The following is a 17,684-nucleotide window of genomic DNA, read 5'->3' as shown; positions in this document are numbered from 1 at the left end:
ATTATTAGTCCGACTGGTATGTTCACTGTTTCTGTTTTTATATGGTTTGTGGAACTGCATGACCTTCCGCGAATGAATGAGTGTCCTCTTCTGTTCTTGAATGTATTCCGTTATTCGTATACCGTTAACGTTAGATCTACTTCAGGAGTTCAAAGGATATGCTATAACGAGATCATTTATTAAACAAGAACGCAATCTCTTGTGCATGGATGCAGCCTTCCTGACTATTAAACATGCAGTTCATTTTACAGCCTACACCATCATCCATGATCAATCTAGATTTATACAGTACATGTGTTATTTTATTTCTAACAGTTCATCTGTTCATGATGGTACTATTTGATTTGTAGAAAAATATTCTTTAAAGACATGTGTTTATGATTTAAAAACGAAATATCACATTGCTAGAATGCAACAATTAAAAAAAATGATATTGATGTTCATTAGAGAGATTTGATTCTAGTAGATACCTACTCAATATATTTAATATCATAATTTTTATTATTTCCTCCAGAGTTTATTCACAAGATGTATCGTGATCACTTTGAATGGCCAGTATCAGCAGCTCTTTTAGCAGTTTGTAAGTATGACATTTGTACGAAAGCCAAACAGGACCACTGTCCACTATAAGAAGTATTTTTCATTCTAGTTATTAAAAGATTTCTTCTCGTTATATTAAGAACTTTTTTCATTATTGTAAGAACTTTTCTCGTTATTACATGATGTTTTTTATGTCATTTCAAGATTTTTTTGGTGATATTACAAGATTTTAATTTGTCATTACAAGATTTTAATCTCATAATATTTTCAATGTGTTATAGCTATTTGGTGTTTTTCTTCAGAATATGTAATTGACATGTTGAAATACATTTCCTATAGTTTAACTAGCTACTATGATCAAAGTTTCATAATTGTATATATTCATAGAAGGTGCACATGACTTGTATTAAATTGGTTCATGAATACTGTAGAATGTTCGCTCATTATATAAATTAATACACACAGGTCCTGTAATATGGGTAGTCAGAAAGAAGTTTGGTCCGCAAGGAGAAGATCTTCATAAATACCATACAACTTACACAAGTAAGGATTGTTAAAGCTAAAAGTTACACTTAGTATTGTATTATTTGTTAACACTCTTTTGTTTTTTGAGAAGTTCATAAACCTATCGTCAAAAATTTAAACCAATTATTATAATATATCAGCTGATCCTGATTCATAAACAAGGTTTGTGACATGCTTTGGTTTGTTCAATATGTTTATAAGTTCACCTGGCCATGGTCTGAAACCCTTACACATTCTCATTCTCCATAACCGTACCACAAAGAAAAATTGAGGCCAATTGTTTTTCAGTCTCTAAATTAAATTTGATAAAGGAAAAGAATGTAGTTTATGTATAAATATTGTCCCTGAAATTCCAGTTACACACATTTCTGTTTAAGAATTTGAAAATTGAAACATTAACAAATGTTTTCATTTACAATATTGCAGATGTCATGTTTATTTTTTCAGTTAGCAGAGCAGAAAACCCAGGCTAGTATCTGTGGACATGGTGTTACCAGTGTTTAAGGGATTTTAAGGCACCAGGAGCACCAGTCTGCAATGTGTGTAATGTTTTTGTAAATAAGATAAATAAAATGAACAGTACAATTATTTCAGTGGTTTCCTTTATTACAATGATTATCAAAATACATGTACATGTGTCAAATTGTTGTATTGATTCATATACACAAGAGAGCCACAGGTGAAAAAATCACTTTCTTTAAACTCCAGAAATCCTTGAATATTTTCAATGTAACAGTTCACATCATAATCTTCTGCATGAGGTAATCGTTATGTAATTTATGTTTAAAAATTAAAACAGGAGATTTTTAACTCCATGATGAGTTTCACAGTGGCCACAGGGTACCTGGCAAGAAATCTTATTAACCAACAGTATACATATATTAACAGCATGGATACAGATTGGGTAGAGCCGGCCTTTGGGCTGCCACTTGCCGAAGGGTAAATTGCGCTCAATTGTGCTGTATAGTTAAATATTTGTGTATTTTGTACCGCATTACTGTTGGTATTCCTATTATGTAATCGTATGTTTGTTTTGTATGTCTTTATAAGGGGAGATCGCCTCGAAAATTTGACAATTTGTTTTTTTGACCACGGTTGGAATTCTTCCTTATCCCATATATTATAGTAAAGGTACTGTAATATATATATGTATACTGTCGGTTAAAGGGACAATTCAGTATAAGAGAACATTAAAATTGTACATATATCGGGTAAAACCCAGTTCTAATGGAAATTAGATGAGTTGGTTTTACTGTGATATGCCACAAAAGCCTATGGTGGTGAAATGCGTGTGAAATGTTTCAAACTCGCTCGCTGTCCGCCATTACACATTGTGGTCGAACATCTTGTATGCCGAACCCTATCCCTTCCTTTTTCCTGTGTTTACCTTTTTAGGTCATCTGACCGAAGGTCAGGATGACCTATTGTCATCGTGTTTCGTCCGTGTCGTGCGCCGTCCGCCGTGCATCGTGCGTAAGACTATTTATACAAAAGCCTACTCCTCCTTAACCCTTGAGCGGATTACATCCATATTTGGTGTGAAACATCATTGGGGAAGGACAATCATATTTTATTTTTAAATGAGCCTGGTCCCGACCCCTTGGGGTGAGGGGTGGGGCCCCAAAAAGGGCCAATTTTCTTAATTTTAGCTTTAAAAAATTCTACTATCCTTCATCCTTGGATGGATTTCATCCATATTTGGTGTGAAACATCATTGGGGATGGACAATCATATTTTATATAAATGAGCCTTGTCCGACCTCTAGGGGCTGAGGGGTGGGGCCCCAAAAGGGCAAAATTTCTTAATTTAAGCTTTAAAATCCTACTCCTCTTTCATCCTTGGATGGATTTCATCCATATTTGGTGTGAAACATCATTGGGGAAGGACATTCATATTTTATATAAATGAGCCTGGTCCGAACCCTAGGGGCTGAGGGATGGGGCCCAAAAAAGGGCAAATTTTCTTAATTTTAGCTTTAAAATCCTACTCCTCCTTCATCCTTGAATGGATTTCATCTATATTTGGTGTAAAACATCGTTGGGGAAGGACAATCATATTTTATATAAATGAGCCTGGTCCGACCCCTAGGGGCAGAGGGGCGGGGCTCCAAAGAGGAAATATTCTTAATTTAAGCTTTAAAATCCTACTCCTCCTTCATCCTTGAATGGATTTCATCCATATTTGGTGTGTGAAACATCATTTGGAAGGACAATCATATTTTATATAAATGAGCCTGGTACGACCCCTTGGGGCTTGGGGCTGAGGGGTGGGGCCCCAAAAGGGCAAAATTTTCTCAATTTTAGCTTTAAAATCCTACTCCTCCTTCATCCTTGGATGGATTTCATCCATATTTGGTGTGAAACATCATTGAGAAGGACATATCATTTTATATAAAATGAGCCTTGTCCGACCCCTAGGGGCTGAGGGATGGGGCCCCAAAAGGGCAAAATTTTATTAATTTAAGCTTTAAAATCCTACTCCTCTTTCATCCTTGGATGGATTTCATCCATATTTTAGTGTGAAACATCGTTGGGGAAGGACAATCATATTTTATATAAAATGAGCTGGTCCGACCCCTAGGGGCAGAGGGGCGGGGCTCAAAAGAGGAAATTTTCCTTAATTTAAGCTTTAAAATCCTACTCCTCCTTCATCCTTGAATGGATTTCATCCATAATTTGGTGTGAAACATCATTGGGGAAGGACAATCATATTTTATAAAAATGAACCTGGTACGATCCCTTGGGGCTGAGGGGTGGGGCCCCAAAAGGGCAAATTTTCTCAATTTTAGCTTTAAAATCCTACTCCTCTTTCATCCTTGGATGGATTTCATCCATATTTAGTGTGAAACATCATTGGTGAAGGACATTCATATTTATTATAAATGAGCCTGGTCCGACCCCTAGGGGCTGAGGGATGGGGCCCAAAAAAAGGGCAAATTTTTCTTAATTTAAGCTTAAAATCCTACTCCTCCTTCATCCTTGAATGGATTTCATCTATATTTGGTGTAAAAACATCGTTGGGGAAGGACAATCATATTTTATATAAATGAGCCTGGTCCGACCCCTAGGGGCAGAGGGGCAGGGCTCCAAAAGAGGAAATTCTCTTAATTTAAGCTTTAAAATCCTATTCCTCCTTCATCCTTGAATGGATTTCATCCATATTTGGTGTGAAACATCATTGGGGATGGACAATCATATTTTATATAAATGAGTCTGGTCCGACCCCTTGGGGCTGAGGGGTGGGGCCCCAAAAGGGCAAATTTTCTTAATTTTAGCTTTAAAATCCTACTCCTCCTTCATCCTTGGATGGATTTCATCCATATTTGGTGTGAAACATCATTGGGGAATGGACAATCATATTATATATAAATGAGCCTTGTCCGACCCCTAGGGGCTGAGGAATGGGGCCCCAAAAGGCGAATTTTCTTAATTTAAGCTTTAAAATCCTACTACTCTTTCATCCTTGGATAGATTTTCATCCATATTTGGTGTGAAACATCATTGGGGAAGGACATTCATATTTTACTATAAATGAGCCTGGTCCGACCCCTAGGGGCTGAGGGATGGGGCCCAAAAAAGGGCAAATTTTCTTAATTTTAGCTTTAAAATCCTACTCCTCCTTCATCCTTGAATGGATTTCATCTATATTTGGTGTAAAATATCATTGGGGAAGGACAATCATATTTTATATAAATGAGCCTGGTCTGAACCCTAGGGGCTGAGGGGTGGGGCCCCAAAAGGGCAAATTTTCTTAATTTTAGCTTTAAAATCCTACTTCTCCTTCATCCTTGGATGGATTTATATCCATATTTGGTGTGAAACATTGTTGGGGAAGGACAATCGTATTTTTATATAAATGAGCCTGGTGACCCCTAGGGGCAGAGGAGCGGGGCTCCAAAAGAGGAAATTTTCTTAATTTAAGCTTTAAAATCCTACTCCTCCTTCATCCTTGAATGGATTTCATCCATATTTGGTGTGAAACATCATTGGGGAAGGACAATCATATTTTATGTAAAATGAGCCTGGTCCGACCCCTAGGGGCAGGCAGAGGGGCGGGGCTCTAAAAGGGAAATTTTCTTAATTTAAGCTTTAAAATCCTACTCCTCCTTCATCCTTGAATGGATTTCATCCATATTTGGTGTGAAACATCATTGGGGAAGGACAATAATATTTTATATAAATGAAATAGATCCGACCACTATGGGCAGAGGGGCGGGGCTCCAAAAGGTCAAATTTTCTTAATTTAAGCTAGATCCTACTCCTCCTTCATCCTTGGATGGATTTCATCCATATTTGGTGTGAAACATCATTGGGAAAGGACAATCATGTTTTATATAAATGAGCCTGGTCCGACCCCTAGGGGCAGAGGGACGGGGCCTAAAAAGGGGAAATTTTCTTAATTTAAGCTTTAAAATCCAACTTGTCCTTCATCCTTGGATGGATTTCATCCATATTTGGTGTGAAACATCATTGGGGAAGGACAATCGTATTTTGTATATATGAGTCTCGGTCCGACCCCTAGGGGCTGAGGTGTGGGGCCCCAAAAGGTCAAATTTTCTTAATGTTAGCTGGCCCACTTCCTGTTTTCAGATTTCGGTCTCCAATCTCAATGAAAATTGGTCTATAGGGGTTTAAATTAATGCCGAACAACATGCAAACATTTTCATTAAGACTTTGGTTTTCCAAGATGGCCGCTGGCCCACTTCCTGTTTTCAGGTTTCAGTCTCCGATCTCAAGGAAAAATTGGTCTATAGGGTTTTAATGATTCTGAAGGGGACGAACTTTAGGTGAGGACAATCATATTTTATAAGTAAAGGACGAGCTAAGACCCATGGGATAGTATGGCGGATGTCCAAAATGGAAGCTTTGCTGAAATTTGGCTCTTGGGTTACAACTAAATGTCCAGAGTTTGTTCATCACCTCCTTACATCAACTAAGGGGTTATGTAGTTCATTTGTTTAACGTGCGTGACTTTGGCTCGGGTATGGGTACAGCGTACATATTGTACCTGCTTAATCGTATTGATCAACGATTTGTAATTAACGGGCAACGGTATCAATTAAAATACTAAGCAATGACATGGAATTTGCCAATATTTTGTGTTATATGTTTCATAAGAAATATAGAACAATACATATATGCCACATTTTGCTTCTTGGTTACGTAAAAGAATTAGCCTGAGCGAATTGTCCCTTTAAAAATATTGGTGTCAGGTCCCTGTGACAGTGGCCATCTTGGTTTTAGTTTTGGACCACAACAGACAGACGGGACTTGGTGATTATACCATAGAGCTTCCACATCTCGCCCTTGGAAACGTAACCCAGTGTCTAAACCTACACGTAGCTAGTATAGGCTGATAATGTAAATTATGTTGGCCGGTGCCCATATATAAAGTAAAAGTATTACAAGATAGTTCTTCAGGTGGTTCTGAGAAAAATCCTGTCTTTAATTCAGCTGGTGTTTCTGAGAAAAATCCTGTCTTTAATTCAGCTGATATCTGTATATATGCATAAAATTGGTAATGCATTATAAAAAATGACGTAATCAACAGATACAGATACGTTTGCCTCAATGTCGGATGACTTTCCATGCAGACCTCCATGACTAGTAGCGTAAAATAGTTGATCACTGGGATGAGTCCGGACTTCTGCTTTTCCTGAAACACTTTAGAATCTTCGAATTTATAACTTGCAAAATCTTTCATAATATTTTAAACAGAGAGAAGTGTTTGACAAATTGACTTATTGTGTTCAGAACTGGTCTGATGAAATCTTAAAGGAATGCTTATATTCGTTATCATTTCTTATTATTTTGTTCAGGACACACAGCCCATGACCACAGAACGCTCCTCAGAGGATTTTGAAAATTTAGTGACAAAAAAAAGAATGCACTCAATAACACTGAAATCGCTCAAACAAAACAGAAGGCAATGTACCTTAAATTGAATAAAAATTAAAAAATAAAATACATCGGTTTCAAATCTGGGGATGGGGTCCGAAATAACGGGAAAATGTAAAATTAAAAAAAAATGGAAACAACAACAGAAACAACAGCCGCAGCAAGAACATCAGCAACAGCAGCAATAACATGGTAGGAATTAAATATTGTGTCAACCGCGTACCCTTAATGAGGTATTGGATACTGGTATTTAGGGCCATACAAAATAAATAGGTCGTTCGTCGGGAATCCCGCTCCTAAAAAGGTCTAAGTCAAGACAAAGATATATATATATATATATAAATAGCAGCGCACCTTCTAAAAACCGTTAAATCTAGATTTTTTTCAGACGTTTCCATGCGGTTAAAACGTGGCACTATTTCAATAGTTAATAAGGCGCGGTCATAGGCCTATATTAGCAATATAATCCGGGGCTTGATGTGTCAGTGTAACAGCTGTGGTCGATCGTCCGATTAGGAAACAATCATCTGATATTTCAAGGAATGTTATGCATTATAGATAGTAATCATTGCTTCAAAAACAAACATTGATTACAACTGTAAATCATTTACCCATGTTTTTAATGTTTAAAAGGCAGCAGAATATAAGGCAGCTTTGGCTTTCCATAATTACATCTGCACCGTAGATATACATGTATGTAACATCACACAGAAGTCTAAATTTAGTGTAAATTTTAGTCTAAATATAGATAAGTGAAAGTAAAAAATGTAAATATGATAAAACAATTAAACAATACACCAAAGACGCCAATATTCACCAACGACACGGATGAATGTGATTGAAAGTCTGGAACGGTTATAGTATATTACAATGTAGAATAGGATTTTTACCGATTTTAATTTACACTTGTAACTATGTGATAATGTGGGGAAAAATACACAACTCTCGAATGTTGCAAAAACAGTTACATTAAATTGATTACTACATGTAGTCTTATTTCAATACATTACGGATCGATTTACAACAATAGAATGTCACTATAACGCTAACGTATATGATATGCAATAGCATTTTGGCATGTGTCTATAATGAAGTCAAGAAATGAATCAGCGGGGAATTATACACCCTGTACCCATTCTTTGGCGACATTTTGGCGATCGGTGTATAACTTTTAGTGGGTGCATTCGGGTCTCCATGAAAGCAGGGTCCACGTCCCGAGACAGGGTGCACTGGTCTCTTGCGGATGCATACCACTTTTGGGGCATTCGGCCGAATACACTTTTGGGGGTGTGATGTGCGTCCGCGTGATATCAGTGTAGCTGAAGGCTTTCACAGTAGCTCGAGCCAACCTGTTTGCTGTGGGTTGCATCTCGTATCCGGGGAAGAAAGTCCTGGTGGTTGAATAGGTTTTGCTCATTTTTCTTCCCCTTTTTACTGCTACACACTATTTGGCTTTAGACTCCGGTTAGACGAGAGGTAATATGGGCCCTGTATTATCAATCGGCTGGTCATGCCGAGCTCTTGGTTCCTAGATTTCCAAGAAGGCGGTGGCTTTGGGTCAATCGTGAGTTTAATTTGGATTGTCTTGATTCTGATCGCTCTTGCGGGTGTACATACACCGGACTTATATTTATTATTAATCTCACCTGGCCCAAAGGGCCGGTGAGCTTATGTCATGGCGCGGCGTCCGTCGTCCGTCGTCCGTCGTCCGTCCGTCCGTCCGTCCGTCCGTCCGTCGTCCGTCTGTCCGTCAACATTTCCTTTAAATCGCTACTAGTCATAGAGTTCTGCATGGATTTTAACCAAATTTGGCCAGAAACATCCTTGGGGGGAGGGGAACAGAACTTGTATAAATTTTTGCTCTGACCCCCCAGGGACAGGAGGGGCGGGGCCCAATAGGGGAAATTGAGGTAAATCCTATAAATCGCTACTTGTCCTAGAGTTCTGCATGGATTGAAAACAAATTTGGCCAGAAACATCCTTGGGGGAAGGGGAATAGAACTTGTATAAATATTGGCTCTGACCCCCCGGGGGCAGGAGGGGCGGGGCCCAATAGGTGAAATTGAGGTAAATCCTATAAATCGCTACCTGTCCTAGTGTTCTGCATGGATTGTAACCAAATTTGGCCAGAAACAGTGGCTTGGGCCAGAAACATCCTTGGGGGAAGGGGAACAGAACTTGTATAAATTTTGGCTCTGACCCCCCGGGGACAGGAGGGGCGGGGCCCAATAAGGGAAATTTAGGTAAATCCTATAAATCGCTACTTGTCCTAGAGTTCTGCATGGATTGTAACCAAATTTGGCCAGAAACATCCTTGGGGGAAGGGGAATAGAACTTGTATAAATTTTGGCTCTGACCCCCCCCGGGGACAGGAGGGGCGGGGCCCAATAGGGAAATTAAGGTAAATCCTATAAATCGCTACTTGTCCTAGAGTTCTGCATGGATTGTAACCAAATTTGGCCAGAAACATCCTTGGGGGAAGGGGAACAGAACTTGTATAAATTTTTGCTCTGACCCCCTGGGGACAGGAGGGGCGGGGCCCAATAGGGGAAATAGAGGTAAATCCTATAAATCGCTACTTGTCCTAGAGTTCTGCATGGATTGTAACCAAATTTGGCCAGAAACATCCTTGGGGGAAGGGGAATAGAACTTGTATAAATTTTGGCTCTGACCCCCCCCCCCCCCCCGGGGACAGGAGGGGCGGGGCCCAATAGGGAAATTAAGGTAAATCCTATAAATCGCTACTTGTCCTAGAGTTCTGCATGGATTGTAACCAAATTTGGCCAGAAACATCCTTGGGGGAAGGAGAACAGAACTTGTATAAATTTTGGCTCTGACCCCCCGGGGACAGGAGGGGCGGGGCCCAATAGGGGAAATTTAGGTAAATCCTATAAATTGCTACTTGTTCTAGAGTTCTGCATGGATTGTAACCAAATTTGGCCAGAAACATCCTAGGGGGAAGGGGAACAGAACTTGTATAAATTTTTGCTCTGACCCCCTGGGGACAGGAGGGGTGGGGCCCAATAGGGGAAATAGAGGTAAATCCTATAAATCGCTACTTGTCCTAGAGTTCTGCATGGATTGTAACCAAATTTGGCCAGAAACATTCTTAGGGGAATAGGAACAGAACTTATATAAATTTTGGCTCTGACCCCCCGGGGGCAGGAGGGGCGGGGCCCAATAGAGGAAATAGAGGTAAATCCTATAAATCGCTACTTGTCCTAGAGTTCTGCATGGATTGAAACCAAATTTGGCCAGAAACATCCTTGGGGGAAGGAGAATAGAACTTGTATAAATTTTGGCTCTGACCCCCTGGGGGCAGGAGGGGCGGGGCCCAATAGGGAAATTTAGGTAAATCCTATAAATCGCTACTAGTCTTAGAGTTCTGCTTGGAGTTTAACCAAATTTGGCCCAGAAACATCCTTGGGGTTAACAGAATTCCTATAATTTTTGGCTCTGACCCCCTTGAGCAGAAAGAGTGGGGCCCAATAGGGGAATTAGAGGTAAATATTCAAATTCCTTCAGAAAAGAAACAATGAACCTTACTAGGCATTACAAACCAGGTGAGCGATACAGGCCCTCTGGGCCTCTTGTTAATCTCGTGAGCGTGCTGTCGCAGACTTGATTTGAATTTTGTTCGTTCGAAATATTCTTCCGAGTATACTATCAGTGTATCCCTGACACTTTTACACTGGATATCCGTGTCATCATGAGTGTCCCCTTGTTGGGCCCCGAGGTGAGTGGGAGCACAGATAGCGAATAGTAATAAACTCTAAAAGATGGCTTCCAAAAAAAAAACAACAACAAAAACACAAAAGAACAACATGAACTACAACCAAAATCTCCTCAAACTAAAGGAACTAAACACAAATCAAAAAAAAACAAAAGGTACAACAAACACATTTCCACAGTTTCTGGCATGTCCTCTACACAGAGTGGCAAGACCACTGTAGGTTTATCGCCTCTCTTATTACGAAAGGGTATCAAATGCATTGCTGGCGATATCAAATCTGTCAAGTGGGATCGGTTGATCTCCTAATAGAGGTTTTCCGCAAGCAACAAACGGAGAACCTTCTTGGAACCACCAGTTTTGCCGGCCTCAGTGTGTGTGTAAAACCACACTCGTCATTAAATTGTAGCAAGGGGGTAATCAGGTGCCCAGCCTTGCGCAATGACAATGAGGCCGACATACTGTCACACTTCCAAGAGGAGTGCATTCCGGTCACGTACGTGAAAAGAATCATGACCGGAAAGAGTGGGGAACTTGGTCCCAACACACACCATCATATTGACGTTCGCTACAGCAACGTTACCACAGATCTAGCTACTGTTGTAGCGGAAGATATCACCTTCTGACTGACTTTTCCGCTACTGCAAGGTCCCTCTATAAAGGTGTGGGAAACCAAATCAGGCACGACCAACCATCGATTATGTTTTGTCAAAAATTATTCCGTAGAATATAGGTACTGTGGCCGTGAAGGTCACGATGAAAGAGACAACTGTTACATTGTCGGCCTTCACTGTGTCAATTACAATGGTGATCTTCCTGGACTCGGGAGAGGGAGATATTGCGGGTCAAATACACCCGTGGTGTCTCTTTCCCTGAGGCTAGGAGGAAAGTTGAGAGTTCGGACACAAATGTGTCCACCTATGCGCAGATCACACGCGCAAAGACACCGGTTGACAGTGTCATCGTCAAGGACGTCTCAGTCCAGGCCTTAGAGGATAAAGTTGCTTGGGGCAATAATGTACCAGACGTTGCTGGTACTGAGGCCTGCAAAGTAAATCGTGGGGGACCCGAAAAGGTTCAAGTCGGGTCCACCTAAATGACAAAATAAACCACAAAACAAACCACAACAAAAACCACCTGCTGGGCCACCTGGAGCTAAAACGCAAATCCCACCGCCGTCTCCAGGACTAACACAACACCAAATTCAAACACCAAGCATAAGAAAAAAGTTACCACAGCTCGTCATAGACGTGCTTTATCTTCACCGTCTATTGACGTTAAAAAGCTCTTTGATAACGCCAAGCGACCAGCAAATACACCACTGCAGGAGCAACGGCAGACCAAAACCACCCGGGTAAAGCTAATGAGGCTCCCCGCACTAAACAACAAACCCAGTAAGGGATCAGATGACCCTATCCTTGGTCGGAACATCTATGATGTTCTTTCGGACGACAGCGAGTTTGGTGACAGCACATTTATCGCCACCAAACAACCTACTTTTAAGTAGTTCTGTCAGTCCGACAAACTATCCTCAGGGATTTTGATTGTTTGTTTGTTTGCTTAATTAACGTCCTATTAACAGCTATGGTCATGTAAGGACGACCACCCATGTATGCGGTGTGTTTGCGTTATGTATGTTGTGCGAGAAAGTGCGTGTTTTTGGGAGACTGTGGTATATTCAAGTTGTGTCTTCTTGTATAGTGGAACTGTTGCCCTTTTTATAGTGCTATATCACTGAAGCATGCCACCGAAGACACCAAGCAACACACCCCACCCGGTCACATACATTATACTGACAACGGCATTCTCAGGGAGCATCATAGAGACAAACACTATTATACAATGGAACATACGCGGATTTAAAAGCGAACATAGAATAATTAAAAACATCCTTATACTAATAAAGAACCCATCCAAATCGAGAGTGCCTTCAAAATATAATGCTGAAAGACACCATCAATCTCAGACAATTTTCACTATACACAAAAATTCCAACAACAGGGAGCCGCGCATCAGGTGGTGTGGCGGTAGCGGTGCATAAAAACGTCCCTCACAGACACATTCAGCTAAATACCACCTTACAAGCTGTTGCTATAAGTGCAACTCTTCACCGAAAAATAACTGTCTGTTCTATGTATTTACCTCCAAATACTCCATTTAGTTGTCATGAACTGAGTAACATCGTATCACAACTACCAGTTTATTAATAAAAACAGCTTATTCCTTTATAACACCAATGTCCCAACATATTTACACCCTGCCTCTGGCTCGCTTACCCACATTGATCTATCGTTGTGCCATCCACCAATTCTTCTGGGTTATGATTGGAGGGTCAACGATGATCTTTGTGGGAACGATCACTTTCCATATATTCTAAAAAAAACATAGGGTCACCAAAACTTGAGGAGCCTATTCTGTGTGCAGAGTAGCTCATCGAGGATAAAAAAATTGAACCTTGATGACTCCATTAAAATTTTCACAGAAGCGCTATCTTCAATCGCTACAAAAACCATACCACAATCCGTGCCAAAACCTACAAAGTTTCTTCTCTCAACTATTTCATTTATCAATAGATCTAGTAGAAATGCAGCTCTGAAGCGGTACTTGGCTTCGCCAACCTTTTCAAACTATAACAATTTTAGAATTTGGAGAGCAAAAGCTCCAAGGTCTCAAAAATTAATTCTAATACATCTTCGAAGAAAGTTTGGGAAATGATTGGTAAAATCAGTAAGAAAAGAAAATCAATACCATCCTCCAACCTCATTAACAAAAATAAAATATTTTCTTCAATATCCGAAATAGCTGACGCCTTTGCCATAAATTTTGCTAAAAATTCATCCGTCAAAAATAATTAAACAAGGATCAAATGGGCCCGAATCGTTCACCTGCTATCTGGTAATCATGCATGTTTCATACTCAAATAGGAGAGTGGATAAGTATTTATATCATGCCTAAGAACATTAGAGGCCCCTTTGCCTCTTGGTTATTAAAAAAAGTCATTAAAATGGTTTAGCCTATTTGACCACTGTGACCTTGAATGAAGGTCAAGGTTATTCATTTGAACAAACTTGATAGCCCTTGATTCCAGCATACCAAAGGCCCAATTTCAGGTCTCTATGCCTTTTGGTTATTAAGAAGAAGTCTTTTAAAGATTTTAGCCTTTTTGACCCTTGTGACATTAAATAAAGGTCAAGGTAATTCATTTGAACAAACTTGGTAGCCCTTCATCCAAGCATGCTTCAGACTTAATGTGAGTACCCTGAGCCTTTCGGTTATTGAGGAGAAGTCATTTAAAGATTTAAGCCTTTTGACCCCTGTGACCTTGAATGAAAATCAAGGTCATTCATTTGAACAAATTTGATAGCTATTCATTCCAGCATGTCACAGTCCCAATATCAGGTCTCTTTGCCTCTAAGGTATTCACAAGAAGTTGTTTAAATGATTTTAGCCTATTTGAACCCTGTGACCTTGAATGAAGGTCAAGATCATTCATTTGAACAAATCTGGTAGCCCTTCATCCCATCATGCTACAGGCCCAATAACAGTACCCTGGGCCTTCTGGTTCTTGAGATGAAGTTGTTTAAAGATTTAGCCTTTTAGACCCCTGTGACCTTAAATAAAGGGCATTTATTTTAACAAACTTGGGAGCCCTTCATCCCAGCATAGGGCGGACGGCGCACGACGCACGACGACGGACGGTGCATGATGACAATAGGTCATCCTGACCTTAAAAGTCAAGGTCATTCATTTGAACAAACGTTGTAGCCCTTCATCCCATCATGTTACAGGCCCAATATCAGGTCCCTAGGCCGCTTGGTTATGAATAAGAAGTCATTTAAAGATTTAAGCCTATTTGACCCCTGTGACCTTGAATGAAGGTCAAGGTCATTCATTTGATCAAGCTTGGTAGTCGTTTAGTCCAACATGCCACAGGCCCAATATAAGGTCCCTAGGCCTTTTGGTTATTAAGAAAAAGTCATGTAAATATTTTAGCCTTTTTGACCCCTGTAACCTTGAATGAAAATCAAGGTCATTCATTTGAACAAACTTTGTAGCCCTTCATTCCAGCATGTCACATGCCCAATATCAGGTCTCTAGGCCTCTTGGTTATGAAACAGAAGTCTTAACAAGATATTTCAGCCTATTTGACCCCTGTGACCTTGAATGAAGGTTAAGGTCATTCATTTGAACAAACTTGGTAGCCCTTCATCTCAGCATGCTATAAGTCAAAGGCCTAATTTAAGGTCTCTAGGCCTCTTGGTTATTTAGAAGTCTGTTCAATATTTTCACCTATTTGACCCATGTGACCTTGAATGAAGGTCAAGGTCATCCATTTGAACAAACTTTGTAGCCCTTCATTCCAGCATGTCACATGCCCAATATCAGGTCTCTATGCCTCTTGGCTATGAAACAGAAGTCTTAACAAGATATTTCAGCCTATTTGACCCCTGTGACCTTGAATCAAGATCAAGGTCATTCATTTGAACAAACTTGGTAGCCCTTTATCCAAGCATGTCACAGGCCTAATTTAAGGTCTCTAGGCCTCTTGGTTATTTAGAAGAAGTCTGTTAAATATTTTCACCTATTTGACCCATGTGACCTTGAATGAAGGTCAAGGTCATCCATTTGAACAAACTTGGTAGCCCTTTATCCAAGCATGCTCCAGACTTAACTTGAGTACCCTGAGCCTTTCGGTTATTGAGGAGAAGTCATTTAAAGATTTAAGCCTTTTTGACCCCTGTGACCTTGAATGAAAATCAAGGTCATTCATTTGAACAAACTTGATAGCTATTCATCCCAGCATGTCACAGTCCCAATATCAGGTCTCTTTGCCTCTAAGGTATTCACAAGAAGTTGTTTAAATGATTTTAGCCTATTTGAACCCTGTGACCTTGAATGAAGGTCAAGATCATTCATTTGAACAAACCTGGTAGCCCTTCATCCCATCATGCTACAGGCCCAATAACAGTACCCTGGGCCTTCTGGTTCTTGAGATGAAGTTGTTTAAAGATTTAGCCTTTAAGACCCCTGTGACCTTAAATAAAGGGCATTTATTTTAACAAACTTGGGAGCCCTTCATCCCAGCATAGGGCGGACGGCGCACGACGCACGACGACGACGGACGGTGCATGATGACAATAGGTCATCCTGACCTTAAAAGTCAAGGTCATTCATTTGAACAAACGTTGTAGCCCTTCATCCCATCATGTTACAGGCCAAATATCAGGTCCCTAGGCCTCTTGGTTATGAATAAGAAGTCATTTAAAGATTTAAGCCTATTTGACCCCTGTGACCTTGAATGAAGGTCAAGGTCATTCATTTGAACAAGCTTGGTAGTCGTTTAGTCCAACATGCCACAGGCCCAATATAAGGTCCCTAGGCCTTTAGATTATAAAGAAGTCATCTAAATATTTTAGCCTTTTTGACCCCTGTAACCTTGAATGAAAATCAAGGTCATTCATTTGAACAAACTTTGTAGCCCTTCATTCCAGCATGTCACATGCCCAATATCAGGTCTCTAGGCCTCTTGGTTATGAAACAGAAGTCTTAACAAGATATTTCAGACTATTTGACCCCTGTGACCTTGAATCAAGGTCAAGGTCATTCATTTGAACAAACTTGGTAGCCCCTGCTTCATCCCAGCATGTCACAGGCCCAAATTTAAGGTCTCTAGGCCTCTTGGTTATTTAGAAGAAGTCCGATAAATATTTTCACCTATTTGACCCATGTGACCTTGAATGAAGGTTAAGGTCATCCATTTGAAAAAACTTGGTAGCCCTTCATCTCAGCATGCTATAAGTCAAATTCCAGGATTCTAGATCTCCAAGTTTTGGAGAAGAAGTTGTTTAAATGGAAAAGTTGACGCCGGACGGCCGGACGGACGGACTCTTCACTAAAATGTCTTTTAACTATATTTAACCAAGTTTACTCTTCTGCCAAAATTCCCGAGTCTTGGAAGGAATCTACTATTATACCCCTTCCGAAGCCAGGGAAGGATGCTACTGATACCAATAACTATCGTCATATTTCATTGACGAGTTGCATTTGTAAATCTCAAGAACGTGTGGTTAAATACTAGATTAGTTTGGTTCCTGGAATCAAACAATATTTTAAGTCCTCTACAAAGCGGGGAACGATAGACAACTTAGTTAGACTAGAAACATTTATACGAGAAGCATATGTCAAGAAAGAACATCTTGTGGCCGTATTATTTGACATTGAAAAGGCATACGACAGAACTTGGCAATATGGAATTATGAACGATCTCCATGATATCGGTATACCTTGTAATTTGCCAAAGTTTATTTCAAATTTTATATCTGACAGGCATTTCAAAGTTCAAACGGATTCAACTTATTCCGCAACAGAAACACAGGAGATGGGTGTCCCTCAGGGTGGTATCTTATCTGCCACACTTTTTGGATTAAAAATTAACAGCATGGCCAATCTACGGAAGGGTCTCTATTTGTGGATGATTTCTTGATCTGCTACAGATAAAAAAACATGCACACTATACAACGACAACTACAACAATGTTTAGGCAAATTACATAAATGGGCTGACGAAAATGTCTTTAGATTTTCAAGATCAAAAACTGTCTGTATGCACTTCTGTCAAAAACGAAAACCACACAATGATCCTGACTTCACACTCAATGGAATTAAAATTCCAGTAGTTGAACAAACTAAATTTCTTGGGCTAATATTTGATTCGAAACTGTCCTTTGTTCCACATATCAAACATCTGAAGGATAAGTGCTCGAAGGCGCTGAACATTCTACGAGTTCTTTCCCGTTCTGATTGGGGTGCAGACCGTAAAATGCTTCTACGTATCTACCGGGCACTTATTAGATCAAAACTTGACTACGGCTCGATTGTCTATGGATCGGCTCGCAGCTCCTATCTACATATGCTTGATCCTATACAGAATCAGGGACTGCGTCTCGCACTTGGAGATTTTCGAACAACACCTGTGAAGAGTCTCCATGTGGA

This window comes from Argopecten irradians, chromosome 5 (genome assembly GCF_041381155.1).
Source record: "Argopecten irradians isolate NY chromosome 5, Ai_NY, whole genome shotgun sequence".
NCBI lineage: Eukaryota > Metazoa > Mollusca > Bivalvia > Pectinida > Pectinidae > Argopecten > Argopecten irradians.
This window is presented reverse-complemented; position numbering follows the sequence as displayed.